The 20,264-nt window shown below is 42.2% G+C and overlaps 1 protein-coding gene across 2 annotated transcripts in view; it reads left to right on the forward strand.

Moving 5' to 3' along the window:
- The window catches only part of kiaa0825 (KIAA0825 ortholog), a 113,689-nt gene that overhangs the window by 92,801 nt on the left and 624 nt on the right, over nt 1-20,264 (forward strand). The gene's annotated exons all lie outside the window — the stretch shown is intronic.

The following is a 20,264-nucleotide window of genomic DNA, read 5'->3' on the forward strand; positions in this document are numbered from 1 at the left end:
CGGCTTTCCTGAGCCTTTTCTATGGAGGCCTAATTATTTATGACATAAAGCCAACACTTATCCAAATCCTCACACTGTCTGAAGCTTACGCAAGATAAATCATTCATAAATCAATTTGCTAAACTGTATTCTGTGAGCTGCCTTTTCAAAGCGGGTATGTGTTGATCACAGACTAATCCTTTTTAATGTGAAATATACGTACCTGCATTTTTGCTGTTTGTTATGGCACCAAGAGTGGGAACCATTTCCTCTTTCCTCTGGTTCTGATGCATTTTACTTTGCTTCATGGGCTGTAATGTTCATCGCTTAGAACCCAAGTTTGCTCACTGGACTGCAATGTTTATTATGCTACACTCTGAATACTGCGAGTAAAATATCTATCTATCTATCTGCCTGTCTATCTGTCTATCTGTCTGTCTGTCTGTCTGTCTGTCTGTCTGTCTGTCTGTCTGTCTGTCGTCTATCTGTCTGTCTGTCTGTCTATCTATCGTCTGTCTGTCTGTCTGTCTATCTATCGTCTATCTGTCTGTCTGTCTATCTATCGTCTATCTGTATGTCTGTCTGTCTATCTATCTATCTATCTATCTGTCTGTCTGTCTGTCTGTCTGTCTGTCTGTCTGTCTGTCTGTCTGTCTGTCTGTCCGTCCGTCCGTCCGTCCGTCTTTCTGTCTGTCTATCGTCTATCTGTCTGTCTATCTATCTATCGTCTATCTGTCTGTCTGTCTGTCTGTCTGTCTATCTATCGTCTATCTGTCTGTGTGCCTGTCTGTCTGTCTGTCTGTCTATCGTCTATCTGTCTGTCTGTCTATCTATCTATCGTCTATCTGTCTGTCTGTCTATCTATCTATCATCTATCTGTCTGTCTGTCTGTCTATCGTCTATCTGTCTGTCTGTCTATCTATCTATCATCTATCTGTCTGTCTGTCTGTCTATCGTCTATCTGTCTGTCTGTCTATCTATCTATCTATCTATCTGCAAAAAAGTTGAAGGCTTTACAGTGACGTCTTCCTCCAAGAGCAGTCGTCACCTTCTCATAATCTGATCATTTGTCTTTCATTCCCGTTATCTTCCTCTTCAGGTGGCGTTTCCACCTCACTTCCACGGATCTGTGGGTGGGATGAGGGTCAGGTGGGGCTCAGGTGTACTGCAGACAAAAGTAGAGTGAAAGTGCTGTGCCTCTGTGTGTTTTTTTCTTGACATGCTTGCGACTGACTTTGGCAGCTATAGTCTGTTTTCTTAAAGTGATGATCATCTTTGACTCCTCAAGGCGAACGTACCTGCAGCGTTTGCTCAACAAAGCTTTGGAACACCTGGTGAAGGACAGGGGTTTTTTAAGGACGTTTCACTTTCTGAATGTGATGTTTGGTCTTTTCACTACAGAGTAGGAGCAGAAGCAAAATACGGGTGGCTGAACTTAATCAGTGGGTTCATCTTTTCGGGCTGTGGCAGCTGTCTAGAAAACAACCCTTTGCTTGCTGTAACGTTCTGCCCTCACATCGCAGAATGCAATGTCTTTTTTGTCGTATATCGTCTTTGCAGCTCACACTCTCTGTTATACTATGTAACTTTAGAAATAATCGTAATGGTTTTTAAGAAAGTCAAGTTCGATTGTTCCGAATGCAAGTCTCAATAAACACGAAAGTCATGCCATATGTGTCAAACCCAAGGTGCAGGGGTCAAATGAGTGAGCTAGTTTTAAAACCACTGTGAGTGGTAATTCTATCAGTGACGCAGACCCAAGGTGAATTCACGCAACCGCAGCCGTCCAAAGTAGCGGCGGTAGTGGCGGTTAGTCTAGTTGTTTTAATGCCCACTGAAATATAAGTCAACAAGTTAATTCATTGAGGATTTGTCACTTGAGTTTTAAAATGTGTTTTTGGATGAAAGCTATCTGCTGTTACTCTGCCTGTGTTCATAAAAAACTGTGGATTCATACATTGAATTTACAGCATGATACAGCATACTTTGATGTAAGATTGTGTCCTTCATATCTATAGATAGATAGACAGATAGATAGACAGACAGATAGATAGACAGATAGATAGATAGAAATTATTTGACGCCGTTACGTTTTGCTGAGATCTTTTCACCTTCAGGGACAGGGAACTTTTCTGTGCTAATTTTTAGCATGTCAAAACAAGTTGAAGTTCACTTGTTGATACACTGAGTTCTTGAGCTAATTCAAGCTAAATGCTAAATGCTAATTCTTTTGCCATTGTCAAGTTTAGAGTTTGCAGTTCATGTTGTCGCAAAACAAATGACAAATTGTTATTTTCTGACCCGACGTTTAGTACAATATGAAAAATAAATTATAATTATTAAATATTGTAGTTCTCCATCCAATAATTGTGAGGAGTCACCCACCGTTTGTGCGAATGGAAAAGAGTGTGAGTTTTGGGGCTCACGCTGACTTTCTTCATTTTCAGTCGCTGGATTTGACAGATGAGAGAAACTGTTTCCTCTCGAGACACCTTTTCATACACCTTCCACCCAGAGATAATGGCTCGACTGTGAATTTATGGATCCCAAATAGACATTCCTTACAAAAGCCCAGATGAGATGTCAGAATTGATGGCATGCACACTTTTATTACCTGGCGTGGTGTGTGTAATTAGGTTAAATAGATGGGTTGGACACGCATGGTAAAGACTACATTTCTCACCCTGGCTGGATTTATTGGCCACGCTCCACTCTCCAAGGTCTGCACTAATGCACTCATTTGCATGGGGACACATGTAGCTGATCTGTGTGTGTTGTGTGTGTGTGTGTGTGTGTGTCTGTGTGTGTGTCGGCGTTGCGTCAACCGCTCAGCACAATGACAAGGGCCGGCTCATGAATAGTTGGGTTTGGTGGCTGGCAACGGCCCGGCCCACCAACTGCTTATTAGCTATGATATGAAAGCTTCCTGGCAAGTGTTGGATTGATACTTGACACGTCGAACAAAGCTCATTGTCATTGTAATTGCTATACGTTGAGTCTTAATTTCATGGTCGTCCATATTGCCAGTGTGATGGGGCTGTCTGTTACTTACATCTTCAGTAACAGCTGTCTATTCATCCCCAGATCCACTCGCCTTTCGTATGTTCAACAGTTTCCCAAATAATGACTTGGTAATGACTATAATCTTTTCACTGGTAATTATGAGGCACAACTATCGGTGCGATTAGACTCCACGTTCCGACGCTTCATCACACGTTCTGAACTCCTTCCAGATGTCCGCTCCAACGTGGATCAGGTGTAAACTCACCGCAGCCAACCTCAGGTCCCGTGACCCTTTCAGCGAGACTTCAGAAGGAATCCAGTTCCTCTGTCATTTGCTGGAGGGCCTGTCCCATCTGTCTGTTCAGGATAAGCTGACAATGAGCTGTATTTGATGGAGTAAGTTGATAATGAGGGCCAGTCGGCCCGTGGTAATGACAGTGTAGGAGTAGAAGCTCTGGCAGTAGCCTGCAGTGGCTGATGCTACTGTTTAGACTTCGCTGACCTTCACACAATCCCGTCTCTCCTCCAATACCCATTATTAGATTGAATTGTAGGTGTATATGCGTGTGCACGTGGGGATGTATGTGTCTGTGTGCGCAGGATGATCTCATTCGCCAAGGTCTTCCGCCAGCTTGAAGGGAGGGAATTTATCTTGAAAAAAGGGATGTTCATGCAGCCGCCCTCTGGCACCGAGGCCAGCCAGTTGGCTTTGTGCACCTGAACTTAACAAACAGCGCTCATGCGGGTGCTTTTCCTGAATCATCTTGCCTCTCATCCCCTACCTGTGTTTATTTTTGCTCCAGCTCGCACCGCTCCCTCGCTTCTTTTCTTCCTCCTTTCGCTTTCTCCCTCCGTCCCTCCCGCTCCCTCCGGGGCGGGACGCGCCACAGAGGGGTTCTGCTGAAGACAAGGCCCATTGACAGGCTGGAGTGGCAGTAACTTATTGTCCATTGATGGAGTGTGACAAATCATGTGGGAATGCAGGGGTGCGTGGCAGTGAGAACCAGGGTGTTGAGTATGTGAGCGTGCCGGCATGTGAGCCAGCGCCGCGCGCGTGCACGTGTGCGTTTGAACTTAACGTCTGAGGTGGTGCAGGCGGCAGAGCCAGGACCCTTCACAGCTCATTTAGCCCAAATGGGGCCACCTGGGTAGTGATGGAGCTTAGTGGGGCGGCCCCTGGCACTCAGGGACCCTGCTGACAGTCCCCAAATATAGGGGCTCCGCCGACCAATTAATCACCACGCCCACGCTGACAAGGATCTGAAACTATGACCTCATGAGATGGTGAGACGGCATTGATGGTAGAGACAGATAAAGGCACGAGGAGTTTTAATGATAAGGGAGGGACAAGCGCCATATGGGTTACATCATCGTCTGCAACAATTTTGATTCACTGTAAGATGGAAGCCCCTTGGTGAGCGCGTCACAGTGTGTGCACGTGATTCAGGACCACCATTATAAGAGTTAAGATTCTGGGACCTGTCCACGCGGAGACAAAGTCTGCGTCGGATAGGCCTTCCAACCACACAGATCCAGCGTTTTCACTCACCGTATCCAAAACGTTTTGATACCGGGCTCCAGAATGAATACATTTGAAAACACCAGATCTGTGTGTATGGCTGATCCGGTTACACTGGACGTCACTGCTCCGTCTGCCTCAGCACAACAGTTCAGCCTATTGTCAATAGTAACATACAGTCTTGAGTTACTCTGCCATTAAAATGGGCTTCTTAATATGTTGTTAGAACATAACAGCGCCACCACAGTCCCGACATATACACTACATCGTCTTTGATCTTTTTCAGTGGATTCATATGTCTCCAATTTTACGTAGCATTTTTTAAAAATGAAATATGGTTGGATAGAAAAATGTGCAGCCTGTGTGGACGTAGCATGTTAAGTTAACACTTCTACTAACTGAGGAAACATGTGTCTAACATAGCTGCAAATTATTTCCAAAAAAGTTTATTAAACTACATTTAAAGTAAACAGTAATGTAGGTACAATAGTACAGTACGCACAAGTAGCACTCTGCTTCACTGTGTTGTGTACTGCATTTGCTTTAGTGTCCTCATACAACATCTTTACACAATGATGACTTTAACTACAGCAGCATTTAACAAAGAAAAATGGAGAATGGGGGCCATGACAATATTGATTAAAGTACTGACGTAAAACTTGTTGCCATTGATCTTACAAATCTTGATTCATTTGTATCAGTCATAATGGAAAGCTAACGTACCATTTTTATAGAAAAAGAAAATTATTAGTTGCAGTTCAGTACAGTGACTATAATACCGGAAATATATTTCTACTAAAGTATAAGTGAATCGCTCCCTTAACTTCAGTTATTGGGGCCAGGATGTACTCAACATTGTCATAAAATCCAAGTACTAATTCCAGCACAACTACTTGACAAACAGCATCTTGGAAAACAATCTTTTTTGAAAGTTTATCAAACTACACAGCTTCGGCAAAATGTGGGGAAAAATAACTGAACAAAAAAAGAGATTCAGAGTCATGGTGAATATTATGCAATAATTAAAATATGAATGCTACTAATAATGACATAGCCAAAGCTCTACAGCACTTACATATATGTACTACCAAAGATTTCACTATTTTGGAAGAGGACGTTTCAATATTGCTTCTCTCTTGACAAGATTCCCATTGGCGACAGACGGTGGCTGCTGGAAAAATTGTTGGAGTCATCCATTCATTTGGTCTGGAGACAACGCAGTCGAGCTGGTAGTGGAAAGTTTTGCGTGGATGCTCCAGAGTGAATTACAAATAAGAGGGTTTGGAGTATGAAAGCCAACAACAGTGATGTATGTCTGGTTCTCCGGTTCCCACCCTGAGGTGAGCTAGCATCTAATCTCTCCACTACCAAGCTCAGGTCCAAATCACATTAGCCGGGATCAGAGGTGAAACCAGAGCTTTTCAACAGCAGCCTGTTCTCACTAATGAACCCCCATGGCCATCCACTGCATATTACAGCTGCACGGAGTGAGGGGGCGAAGTTTCACAATCATCATTATGTAACCACACAATGCTTTTCTTTGCTTTGCTGTAACATTTGAAAGCCTGGATGGCAGCATCCTCGCTGCACTCTACTGGGACTACATCTGGCATGGCTGCGCTGTAGGTGATTGATGCTCTGCTGAGGCGACACCGTCTTCCCTCTTCATCGCGTTGCAAAGTCCATCTGAAGTTTATGTTACTCAGTCCCACTTGAAACCATGTCTGACATCTTCAGTAGCTGCTAATAAAGTTAGGATGTATGAAATATATATTAGCACAACTCCATTATCATGCAGCCCGCGACCGAACACCAGAGTGAATATTCAGGAGGCCTTTCTTATTGACTTGTATCTGTCACTGCCCAGCTACGGGATCCAAGTGATATAGTAAGCCTCAGCCTGTCTGTTCCATCGACAGCCCCTGGATGGAAGGCCCATAGAGAGGAAGCACAACTGCATACTTCCCATCCATTAACTAGTTAAAGTAACACTCCGCCAGCTGCTGAGGGGGGGCGGATCCTGTTCATTATGCCAGCAACATCTTATCCTGTTTCATGGAGTCTGAACTAATGCTCTTTGATGGAGGTGTAACAGATGTGTCTGTGCGTGGATCCATTGTATGCAACGTTTAAATGGCGCCTGTCCTAAAGCACACAAAACAAAGGTTGAAATAATGCGTATACATGCTTACATTTAAACCTGAATTGAATGATGGTATGAAATTTCAGACTTCCTTTTGCTGCGATGTCATCTCACTTTTCTGCTGATCCAGTGCATGTGTCCTAACTACACTTCTTTCACACAAAGACAAGTCTAAAAGACAGGATCAATAAGAAAGCCATGGCTCTTGTGAGTCTTGGGGTCACTGAGCTCATTCCTTCATTATTTTCCTCTTTTTCCTGAATGGGTCTGTGAAAAACATTGTGAGAGGGACAGAGACGGGGACAAGATTTCTCTTCATTAAACGTTGAACAAGTTTTAACTGGGAGCCAACGCAAAAAGCATCTCTGTGGTTAGTGTGGAAATATGTAGCACCCTTTTGCCCTGTAACAATAGACTATAACCTCCACGTGTCATAATGTCGACATCCACTGAATAGAACTTTTAGTCAACTTTACGTTTAAATCAGGCAAATTTGGGCCTTGAGTTTGTCGCATGGGATTTTGAGTTGCCAGTTATCCGCTGTATGTTTTGGGGCTGTGGGAGAAAACCCATGCAAGCACTGGGAGAACATCCAAAAAGTCCAAGGAGGGTCGGGAGCAAGTCCAAGACCAAGACCAAACTCAATACAGAACACATTGGTGTGTTTGCCATCATAAATCCTAAACAAACTGAGGGAAGACCGCAGAAATCAGATCCCTTCTAAGTTTGCTCCATTCCATGTCCATGTAAGGTTTTACTCAGATATCTTTGTCTGTTTTTGTGTTCTTCTGTTTACAAATTGTGCATAACCTCCATATTTTCCACAACAATTGATTCATTCTGACATGAATGAGGTTCATTACTGGGCACAAAGGTGGAATTCAGGAGGTGGACAAGCTTCATTAAATGGGAATGTAGCACTAGCAACAATACAAATAAAAATATAATATGAAATAATAATAATAATGCTGTTGACAAACAGAGAATCCAGCATGACTTAGACCAACACTGGGTCTAAATGCAGTTTATTCTGAAACCAAGACCAAGACCTTGAAGAAAAACACTCTAGAGTACGACAACACTCTTTCTCTATGTATGTAGTCTAGACCTAAGCCCCGCCCTCCTTCACACAACAGGAAGGTATGCAAGCGTGCACTGATTCTATGTGTTAACCCGTATCTACTGCTGTGTGGTGAAGTTCAGTCAAAAAAGAAAAGTGATGACTTGTCAAAATAAGTTTGATGTGTGCGTAAATGCCAGAAGCTCTGTGACATTTTCAAGTCAATGATGATGTACCAATACATTCCTTATTAGTCGTAGCTCTCACCTCCATTTAGGCTCTGCTTGTACATGAATGCTGCCGCCAATGTACTTCCTGACACATCAGCGCTACCGAAGCAAGTGTGTGTTTGTAGGACAGAAAAGCAAATCTTGACATCACATGTGTAACGGCTCTTTTCAGCGCACACTCGCCGTAAGGATCTGCTTAGCATATGCTGTTTGCATTTGTTATCTTTTGGGGTGTGTAAATGATGATGTTAGCACGCTCCTTTCATAGAAGTATGTACTTTGTTTGTATTTGGGTTGTAAGAGCAGCAGCACTGCCAGAGGGTGGTGTGTTTGTTTGTGTATTCTTTCGACTTGACAGCACAACATCAAATTCAAACAAGGTGAAGCACAACTTTAAAACGCTTCCTTTATTCCCACAGACTTCCTTATCTCTTCCGCACTGCTGTTGGCAGCAAAGGGGAGACGGCGAGCGCGAGAGGGAGCATTCTAATTTTCCGTATGGAAACCGAGGGGGTAAAAGAGAGCACATTTGATAAGCATCTGAAGATTAGGACGGAGCAGAACAATAAATTATGCAAAGTGTTTGAAAACACATACTGCCATAATTAAGTGGCATTTGATTTTAAATGAGGTGACAGCAAGGATTTATTTATCGCCCTAACCCTCTTAAACTGCTATTTGCACGCTGGTAAATGAAGTGTTTGAAAGTGTATGAAAATAAGAACCTGATCTGATGTGCAATAATGGAGTTCCTCCAGCGAAGACACACTTGTTTCTATTCACAGAACACTGTAAGTTGAGATCAATGTCTGCCAGGACTAATCTGTGTATTGCAGACCCAGGAAACACCACAGGAGCTGCCACTAATAACGTGCCAGTCATGAAAGTGAGCTGGATTCACAGTTGTTGGGAGTAAATAGTTTACTCTGCCGCCATCCAGTTGAACATACTTTCCATTCATATGAAGTGGAGAGCAATGATTTTGATTTCCCCGGATTCCACTGTGAAGAAAATATGACACAAAAATGGACATTTGATAACAGTCGAAGACCTTAATAATGTCATCCAGTATGTGGCCTTCAACAGGCCTGAAAATGGGTTGAAATCCTGTCAGGTATGAGAAACAAACTACCAATTAAGACGAGTTAAGAAGTGTTTTTGCTTGTTCACTCGCTGACAACTTCTGCAGTAGAACGTTCAGTATTGGTTAGAAAGGGCTTGTGTAGAAGTGATTGTGTGGTTCCATTCGGTTTACGAACACTCTTCAACTATTAGGGCTTTGCTGCAGTGCAACCTCTTTGTTGTTTTGTGATTTGGTGAGTGGCAAGAACTGTATCATGACGCTTAACTAGCCAACTCCTCTTTCCATATTTTGCCATCAAAAGTGGCTAGATATGTGTTTACTCTGACATGAAAAAAGTGAAGGGTCACATATCGTCCCCAAGCCCCACCTTTCCTCAGTCTGCCTCTCAAATGCTTGGCAATTATGCCCATTTCTGTACACCATAGTTTAATTCACAGTATAAACCGTTGCCTGAGAAACTATGACTTGTCCGCCAGAGAAGTCTACAATCTTCCCCGCTGAATTGATTCCCTTTCCTCTCATCTTTTATAGGTTTCTATGAGGGCAACGCTGGCATGTACACATCCAAGTGCTCTTGAACCTGATCTTTCCATGTGCACAGAAAAGTTAAACATTAATGCCTACATAATCCTGGAAAAAGTTTGCCGATTTGAAACCAGCAATTTATTCATAGCAGCTATGGAAAAAATATGGAGAAGCTTGAACAGAAGTTTTGCCAGATCAATGTGCGAGAGCGAGGCCTTTGTCTGCGAGCAAGTTGTAGCTCCTCAACCCTCAGCGCTCCTCAGTAGCGCCGACAATTTATATATGCACAAATCACAAAGAGAATGAACTGAATAAGTAATAGGCTATTTCTTGGTAGCACACTGAGGTGAAATCACAACCAACATCTCTTTCTCTTCCCTCTGTAGACTCTTCATTGGGGAGATCGTGTGAGTTCTAGTTCTCAGCGTTTGTGCTTGTAGACTCACTGCACGGCTCCGAATCTGAAGCTACTGGCTGTTTATCTGAATCATCTTTGTTCATTAATTCATGGCTGATATTCTATGCAGTTGGTGACAAAGTTTAAAAGGAGAAGACCCAAATGGAGACGCATGACACACAGCGCGATGATACTTGTGTGGTAAAAAAGGTTTCTTCCACGTTCTAAATGATGGGGATGCGCAGGCTGATGCTGTTCCTGGTGAGGTCCGGGTTATCTCACTATGCTTCAGTTCAAGGATGAGTGTGTTTTGTCGGACGTCTTGCGCCTACGTTAATTACCTAGTCAGTGTTTGTACATGATTGTATGTGTAAGTTTGAACGCTGAACGTGCGGAGCTCGGCTTCTGAACAGCCTGCAATGCATTGCAGTGGATGTTACTGCTGTTGGATTTAGGGGTGTTCCGATCTGAGTTTTTTGCTGCAGATCACCGATACCGATCACACGGATTGACAATGACTTTGTTATCAAAATGATGAGACGTCCTGACCACATGATGTGAAAACATGAACCATTAAACCATTTTCATTCATACATGTTTTAATATACCTCTTCAAGAAGGCACAAAAATAGAAGAAAAAAACTTGCAGAATGCAACAACTATTCTGTCAAAAGGACAATGAAAAACATTTAATATAGGTTTCTACCTGATCCATACCACTCCAGACCTCTCAGTGAAAATGCAGCATTGTTCTCTGCAGTTTTCATGTTCTGTACCCAGAATGCCACTCTGTAGATGAGTGTGCTGCTGCTCACTGAGTGGTAGAAAGCCTGCAGTAGTTGGACCTCCTCTGAAGAAGTCCAGACTTAAGTAATAGATGTCTAAAGGAAGGAGATACCGTCAGGACAAATGTAGCGACGGGTACCAAGGTCTGAAGGTGTGATCCTCTGGTGATGCTTTCATGGACGCTTTGCTCCGTGAGAAAGCCATTGCAGCAAGTTTAATGGGATTTGCCTCTAGATGGTGCACACCAATCTCTGTCAAAACACTGAAGTAGGCAGGAGCAAAAAGAAGCATAACAAAATATATCAGCAAGAAGCAGAACTATAACAGTTACTGGAGAATTTAGTAGAGATGGAAAACTCAAACTGGAATAGAGAATAACCAGAAATAGTTTTGACTTCAGCAGAATGGAAACTGCATACAAGCTTGTCTGCAACAACGTAGCAACAAATGTATATATACAGATCAGTTGAACAAAATAATGTTAATGTTATGAAATGAAGATCTATTATTTTGGCAAATGCTGCTTCTTCTGTGCTTTGTACTCCACCTTGTTGTTATCACGTTTGTGTTGCATGACAATGGAATGTTTACGTCAGATTGCGGAGAGGAACGGAGGCAGCACAGTGCCTCTAACCAAGCAAATATTGGTCTTTTGTTGAGTTAATCCTGGACACAAAGGCCACCATTTGCTCCTCTCCATGGGGGGAGTGGCATGCAATGGGTGTTCAATGTGTCTTGCATGTTCATGAACATTACATAAAGCTTCCCAATTTTTCCTGGTAATAATGTAATAATAGTAGGCGATTCAGGTTGGTGGTGGTATTTCCAAAACACACGTAGATAAGAAATATACAAACAGAAACACAATAACTGCTGCCAGCCAGTTCCCTGACCAGAGACCAGTTAGCAGCATACTGAAGCCAAGCCGACATAGAAGCAGACGATGATGATACGGTATCCAGGTACTAGCTGCTTCTCCTCATTAAGTGAAGCTATGTGTTCTTATTTTTATGCTGGTAATTATGTATTCATAAGCAGCTAATAATTGTGCTCCACCCAGGCAGTCACAAACAAGCGCCGCCACTCTTTTATACCCAGTTTTAGAAAGAAAAAAGATCCATCTCCCACCCAGAGAACCATGGAGAGCCTGTTTGAGGAATCCAGCAAAGTGTGTCCAATAGACCAGTAGCCACAGTCTCGCAGTGGTGGACAAGCAGCCTAATGATGTCTGAAATCCCGGCACAACTGCTATGATATGCTGTGATAATTGCTAGCCTTCTGTCCGCAGTGCAAATAAATGTGGAATTGGTCGGCAAACACATTAATATGGAAATGTCTACATTAATTTGGAGCATGGTTTAAATTATTCAGTAATTAAGTCACCGCAAATTTACACAAACCTTCGGCAGGATGACTGCGGAGACTGGCGAGCGGCTGCTGCAATCTGAAGTATGTAGCCGGCGCATGTTAATACACTTCTTTTTCAATAACAATGGAGGCCCACATGAAAACATCCCTGACCCCCCAGATGTATTTGCACCCAATTAGACATACTTTTGCTTAATATTTTCTAATTAAATCTGGGGAGATTTGCAGCATACCATGAGGTGGATGGAGTTCACAGTCTTGGGAAGTGGCATCCTCAATAAAGAAAATAAAAAAATAGTCTTCATTTGACAGGGCGCTTTCAAGGACGGGATGGTTTTGGATGTAGCATTTCATTTTAGTGTGGCGCTGTTTGGTCGAGCTCTTTGTCTCAGTCACTGACTGCGCCCTCAGACTGTGGAGTTTGGTCTGTGTAACATGACAATACTGTGCATGAAATGCCTCGAATAGATTCTTCTGCTTTTGTGTTGGTATGAAAAACTAGCCTACACTACACTGGGATATGAAGCCGAAACAAAATGTTATATCACGTAATGACCAAAAAAAAAAGTCAGAATTTTTAATTTTTTTTGGTAAAATAGTTTAAAAATAAGACAGAACAAACTGAAGCACTTGATCTTAAAATTGGTAAACAAAACTCATTTAAAACACTTTTTTTTGCTGGCAGTTGGAATTGTCAGCGTTCCCCAGTCTGAAAGTCAAAGTATTCTTTTTTTAATAATGGGCTCAGTTTGCCCTCTTAATTTAAGGTACAGTTCCTCTTTTTAAGATTTTTTTAAGACCATTGATCTGTATTCCAAAGAGAACATAGGATTCAATTTGGAGGGTGAAAATGCTGACATTGCATGAAAGGATACTTTGAAGATTCAAATGAGCAAGCAAACATTGAGTCACAGCTGTTAAGTTCTTTGATCAGATCAGAATGTTGGACTTCTTAAAATCTGGAAATCCTTTGTACAGTGTACTCTGATTTCATCTCCTCTTTTATTTTCTATTTTCTTTGTTACCAATCAGTACTTTTTTTATTTTACATTTTTAGTTTACATTAAGTTGAAGCTTAAAGGTCTGTCCTGTTTTGATGACTAATGTTGAGATATTTCAATTAAAAATGAAACAAACATCTGTCTTATGGGACATGAACCTGTATTCCAGCGTCCATGTTGATTTAGCAGAGAAGCTTGTAGCTTCTGAGCGGACATCAGTTTGGATTGAGGCGGATCTCAGGTAGGGTCTAATGCTGAGTGGCATCGCGGCACGTACATACTGTAGACCTGACACTGACTTGATCTGACAATAGAATGGATCAGTGTAGCGGCTAGTAAGTCAGAAGGTAGAGCATAATCCATTCTGTCAAGTCTCTGTCTCGTCAATATTCAAATCCAACCGACTGTCCAATGGCTGTCAGTTACAATCTCCCTCTGGCTCGGAGTGGAGCGCAGGCACGTATCTAAATTGAATTCGATGTTTGCTTCTCAATGGAAATTGAGGCAAAGGGGTGAGTCTTTGCCCCGCTTTGTGAATTTGTCATTTATCCCCAACTGAAGGGGAGTCGCTTCTGCATTGTCCATTTCCAAATAGTATCTCATCCTTTTGTTCATTTGCTCTCCGTCTTATGATGTCAACATGTTTCAATTTTAAATATGCTGCGATTTAAAACCTTTGTGAAGATCTTTCGGATAGTTCAGTCATCAATCCTTAAAAAAAGTCTTTGTGTTGCTTAACTTTAAATGCGGAAATTGTAAAATTCTGATTTTAAATGATCCGTTCACTGTTATCATTTATACTTTGAACCTATACCTGTTTCACTCAAACCTTAAATGGATTAGAATCCGTTGCTGTTTGAACATCCAGCAAGGCTTCCTCTGGTCTGCATCTCTATGTCTCAGTCCATGGTTATCAGAAGTAAACAAACGTTAGTCCTGATTTCCGAACTGTGATTCAGTCAAGTGGCAAAGTGCCGGTATGTGGAGATGTTTTCCAAGTGCTTCGACAATGGTGCATGAAATTAATATTGTAGCAGCGGTAATTAGTTTGCTGAGTCGAGTCGGACGACCAAGTTCTTTATTTACTCTGCCTCTAATGTGGGACTGGAAGAGGTTCTGCAGTTCCCCTCTGTGGTGGTCAGGAGTCCTACACAGACTTTGAGTAGATCCTGGTGGGAAACCACAAAGCGTCGGGATGCAGTCGGTCCAGAGGTAAATTGTCCTCTCTGTGTCAGCAGCTTTGTAGGTTTGGTGGAGAAAATAGTCTGAAGTTTTTGATACTGCTGGCTGTCCATAAATTATGTCAGTGGTTATCAAGTTCTGCAATGGCAAAGAAAGGCATTGCAGAAAGTCAGAAAATAGCTATCTAATAATGGTATAATTATTATATATAGCAATGTAATTGGGTTGAATAAAAAAACATTTATTGGAGCAAAATACATTAACAATTTTATTTTATATATTTTTAGTTTATTGGGGTTTTTTTTTCGTACAAACCTTTTTCTTAGGGACTGTGTGTGCACGGAACCAAAGTGGGAGTGGTAACCACCAGCAAAGATGCTTGACGGCGAAAATAAACTTTAACAATTTAACTGAGCAACTCAAAAGTAGAAAGAATGGGGAACCGATGGTGTCACCGAACCGCGGGCAGACACGGACAGAACCGGGTCACAAATCTGGAAACAAAAAAAAAAAAAGAATCACAACACACAGAAGGCAGCACACAATCACACGACAGTCAATCACTCACTCATGAAGTACAGTAGAACAAGCCAGTCCAGCAACACAAAGTACACATAACGGTCAGACAAAAACTCTGCACGAGGCAAAGAGAGGAAATAAGAGCAAACAGGAATACGATTGTGGCAGAAACACACACGCACGGCTGATAAAGCAGGAAGAGCAAAGGTAGAGAAAACAAAAGTGCTGACTCATGCCTAATTCAGCGATAAAACGTTCAAAGATCAGGAAGCGAACGTGAACAGAGAACGGGCCGAGGATAGTCACAAAAGAGCCGAGTGACCTGCATTTACCGACATGGGAGCAAAGTGGATCTAGCACCCGCCTTTCAGATTGACCTCAGATGGACATTTAACTCAGTTATTGGAATCCTTTATTCGCTCCCAACTATTTTAGACGGAGGAGTATTGTCTTTCCTTTGAATGCATTTGTACTTCCATCGTTGGGTCCTCATGATCTTACATATGTTGATAAAAAAAATAACAACTCCTGGTTTCAGTGGATGAAGCAGATGTAAATAAAAAAAACAGTGTTCGCATTTGCTCTCTAGCTCCTCTTCCCTCCAGCATCTCTGACACATGTCGCCCTGTCATGCACGGAAAGGCCTGACCTTTGGAAAGTTTAGCACTTTAAATATTTAAGCTTGGGTTATGATGGATCCTCCAGGCCCCGTGGCAATGTGTGAAGCCTCTGATTAGGGCTGCTGTCAGAGTCATTTAGCCAAGTGTCTGGCTGTCGCTGGCGCACTCTGTTTGACAAGCCAGCCTTTTAAACAAACAGCGGTCCCAGTTGCAGAGCAGGGAGGGCATCCAAACACCCAGCACTGAGAGAAACCACTCAGCTCTCTGACAGCTGCAGAGAAAACCACTGGCTATTGTCTCTCTGTCCCTTGTGGTGTGTGAAGCTCACAGCCGATGAGCTCGGAGACATTTTCATGAGCACCACTGCTCTCTCTCCTTTCTTCTGCAACAGTCGCCTGCGCTTCTTTCTGGTATTTATTCTCCTACTTTACGCCCCAATCCAAATTGCATCTGTCCAACTTTACATCTCCAACACATGTGCCAGTAGGTGGTGTTAGTAAAGTCAACCATCATATCTCATTGTCTGTCATTGATCAATGTGATAAAAGAGCAGCTGCTAGTAGTGGGAGCTTTGGAGGTCAAGTTGAGCTTCCAGGAGGGAGTGGAAGTTGTTCCAACAGGAGATGGAGAGCTTGTGTCAAACCAAGGTATTTCATGAGGCCACAAAGAGCTTTAAACTAGGGATGTGCCAAAAAGCTGATACACATAAAAAATGCCTTTCTCATTTGATGCGATTCAGAATCGATTTAAAAATAAAGATCCGCTGGCTGTCCACCATTTTGCAACCACGTGCAACGTCCATACGTCATTGCGCCGCCCGTTGTGGAACACAAGGGCACTTAGAAAATGCCCAAACAAAGATGGCCGAACAGCCGATTTTACCAGCTCGGTCTTCGCTGAAGTCCCAGCGTGCCATTTTGGGCCACCAAGTGCCCGGAATTTACCTGGACACAATGCATAAATTGTGCAAGCATTGCAAAACTAAGACCAAGCGCCTCAGCAACGGCTGGGCGGCTCGTATTGGAGGCGTCACCTGGAGACCGCAGAACTGTCAGCTGCTCAACACCGTGCTTCACAGACAGAGGAGCCTGTAGGTTTTTCCCTGAAACAGCTGTGCCACGGCTTCACCAAGAGACAAAAAGAACGGTGGCCAACAAAGGCTCTTTCCTCCGAGTTTAAAAGGTTTAACTGATGTTTTTCATAGTAAAGACCAACTTTTATTTAGTTACTAAAGCAGTGTGTGATATTGCTTTTATGTTAACGTTTGCAATAATTAAACATAAATGTTTAAAATGATAAATATGAAAAAATAAACTTTTCTCTCAATTTCTCTCACTGACATTCTGTCTCCACAGTTGATGGGAGTCGATCATGATCTGAAATGAGATCAGAAAACAGCAATTAAATCATTTTGAATTGAAAACTTAATTTTAAATTGAATCAAATCGTGAGATTGTGACAGATTCGCACCCCTACTTTCAGCCATTTTGGGATGCTAGCTGAGAGTTCTCAACATGAAGATGTTACGTTTCACCATCTTAGCTAGAGACAAAGTTGTGTGGCCTTTTGGGCACTTTTTTTGTATCATGTCTATAGAGTCTGGGATGGAGTGAATAACACGTGACAACCTCTGCTACAAATAGCTCCGCTTGTTGTTGGACTGGCTTCTTGTTAAGACCTCAGACCAACGCCACATACATGGGAAATCTTTTGGTCCACTCTGGGACATTAGGTGAAGATTAGTTGGATGAGCTACTCTGCTTTCTACTTGAATTCATCTTCAACAAAGCATAGGGATGCAGTCGGTCCAGAGGTGAATTGTCCACTAAAAAAAATCTAATAATGATATAATTATTACACATAGCAATTTAATTGGGTTGAATTAAGAAAAATCATTTATTGGACCAAAGTACATTAACAATTTTATTTTTTATATTTTTATTTTATTGTTTTTTTCGTACAAACCTCTTTCTTCGGGACTGTGTGTGCAAGGAAGTGGGCGTGGTGACCATCAGCAAAGAGACTCGACGACGAAAATAAACTTTAACAATTTAACTGAGGAACTCAAAAGTAGAAAAGCCTCAGAACCAGGGGCAGACATGGACAGAACCGGGTCATAAATCAGGAAATGGAAAAAAAGAACACATAGAAGGAAACGCAGAATCACACGCCAGTCAATCACTCGCTCATGAAGTACAGTAGAACAAACCAGTCCAGCAACACAAAGTACACATAATGGTCAGACACTCGATGATGGCAAAATACGAAGCCCAATAAAATATAACAGTAACAAGTTTCATGGTGGTCAGAAACACGAAACACAAAATGGACTGATGACAGATGCAGTACAAGTAAATATTTACACACAAAACAGACTTTTCAGGCGCACAAAAGTTCCACCTGTGTAACATGAAGCAACATATATCTTGGAAAGAGAAAAATATCAGCATTTTCTTGAGTTAAAGATTTACATTTAATTGACTTAATGTTTATAAATTGGTCATGAGCAGTAACTAGCAACAAAAAGGCAGCGAGTGCGTGTGACTGGCGTGTTCATCATCTCATGATTAGCGAAGCTTACGCCGGAATACATCTGAGCCATCCTTTTCATCTCACTCCGACACAATCTCCCATGGCATCAATCCTGTAAATATACCAGTCTTAATATGTGCGTCCTATTCTGTATTCAGAGGAAGAGCCGAGTCAGCAGCTTCAGCATTAATGCATGAAAAATGAGCGTAGCCCGTACGAATTAAAGGGTAAGACTCTCCTTATTAAGATGTAAATTCCTGTGGAAAATTGCAGAAATGAGGATACAGTGAAGTTGAGAGTCGCTGTTGTGCTGTAGTTGTTTAAATGAAGTACACAGCCAAACGCATATTGTATATTACTGGCTCATTTTCAACATGAGATAACACAATCTCAACAAACGCTGATGCTACACTTAACAATTTACACTTTTGACTACGTGATTTTGTGACATAGTACATGACGACTATCATGGTAATTCGACCTGCTTCTGTGGGTGCAATTTCTTTCTTTTTTTTTTTTTTTCGCCCCGCTCTCTTGCTAGCTCTACTTCTCTCTCATTTCAAATTTGCACTTAACACCTTCCTGGGGAAAGGCTTCTCATTCATCAACGGTGTTTGTCCCGGTGACAAGCCGGGCGCCTCCTGCATATCAATATCAGCTAAGACAATGCTGAGCCTGTAACCTTCAGCTAAATGTCATTCTGCTTAATCCTATTTGAAAATTAAACATTGAAAAACCTTTAGCGTCCCTTCCTGTCTTCCTTCCTTCCCCTCTCTCCGTTATTGGCCCCCGGCCCTCCAGCCGTCTCTCGTCCCTCTCTCCCTTGTTGCTCTGCACAGTGTGACATTTGTAGCATTTTGTTAGTGCATTATTTGCAACCGGTTTCTTTCGTTTTAATTTAAGTCAAAGAAAACGACTGTCTGGACGGAACAGTTTCTTCTGTGATACTCTCTTCCCAACCGACTTGCTCAAGTCTTTGTTCCGTCTTCTTTGTAGAAGGTGGATAATTCATATCTCAGATGTGTTGCCATGTTTTTTAACAGAACCTATTGCAGTTTCTAGTCTAGTTCCTTTCACACAACAGTTCTCCCTTTTCGAGGTCACGTGTTGATCTTCGAATGTTGTTGCTGGAGGTCTGTGATGCTAAGGAAGGCCGAGTAATGACGTCACATCCCATGATCATGTATGGCGTTTATCCTTCTCATTGGCCGCCCGATTTACAGAGGCCATTCCATGTTATTACGTCAGTTTATCACTACGTTCCTCAATCATCCACTGATACTCATGACTCCGAAGATGGTCACGGGTCTGTCCAAAACTCTCTGCTCCTGGAGTGCCATTTCGAGTTTGTCATTGTCGATGTAGTTTTGGTGGGGTGATATACTGTGTACTCTGTTCCTCCGTGCAGTTGTCACCAACAGTGCCTTTGCTCAAACTGTCATCTCCGCAACTTTTGTTCTGAAGAAGGGGACTTCCTCTCGCACTGGGTGTTTGGGTGAGAGCGCACCCTGAGAGAGCACACCTCTGTCAAGGGGCAATGACTGTTTTTGAGTTACTTTGCACATAAACAGACACAGAGATCACAATTATTATTTATTTATTTTATTCATTTATTTTTACTCTCTCACAATTAAAATCCTTGCGCATCAAAATACTCCTCTGGTGTCCAACGACTTTTACTATACAAGTAACATCTGACTTACAATCGGTTCCGACCAACCGGTCATAAGTACGGAAGTCGAATGCCATTCAAAATAGCCGACACGAGGGTCATGGGTACAACTGTAGTGGTAGATGGCTGTGTGAGAGTGGGATGCTGGGATACTGTGCTGCCGTAACTATCGTACAAGATGCCGGGCTGCTACGTGTTGTATTGCCAGACATTGAATTAAAAAAAAAAATCTGCCGGCCGTGGTCATAAGTACGTTTTAAGTACTTGTACTTCAAACCCAAACTCTGGGCGAGAACATCTTGACTCTTGATTACTTTCAAAAATGGATAATCACTAACCAAGTATTTGCCAAAAATGACTTTCACTTCCAATGTCTCCCTGCCTTGTAAGCTGAAAACAGCAAAATGTCTCCTAGTATTTCTTTTCTTTAGTCCAATTCATGCAAGTTTTTTTTTAATTATGAGAAACGTGTGTCAAAAACGGATTTTTTTTTTTGTCACTGTACATTGTCCTGAGGTCAAGAAGTGTTTGAATAGTGTGTCTCTGACGCATTGGGTTCTGTTGCCATTCTAGGAAGTTAGTGGATAATCGGAGTATCTCTAAAAGTAAAACTTTTATGGTGCCATCTTTAAAAAGTAGACCGT

The sequence above is a fragment of the Synchiropus splendidus genome, chromosome 7 (genome assembly GCF_027744825.2).
Source record: "Synchiropus splendidus isolate RoL2022-P1 chromosome 7, RoL_Sspl_1.0, whole genome shotgun sequence".
NCBI lineage: Eukaryota > Metazoa > Chordata > Actinopteri > Syngnathiformes > Callionymidae > Synchiropus > Synchiropus splendidus.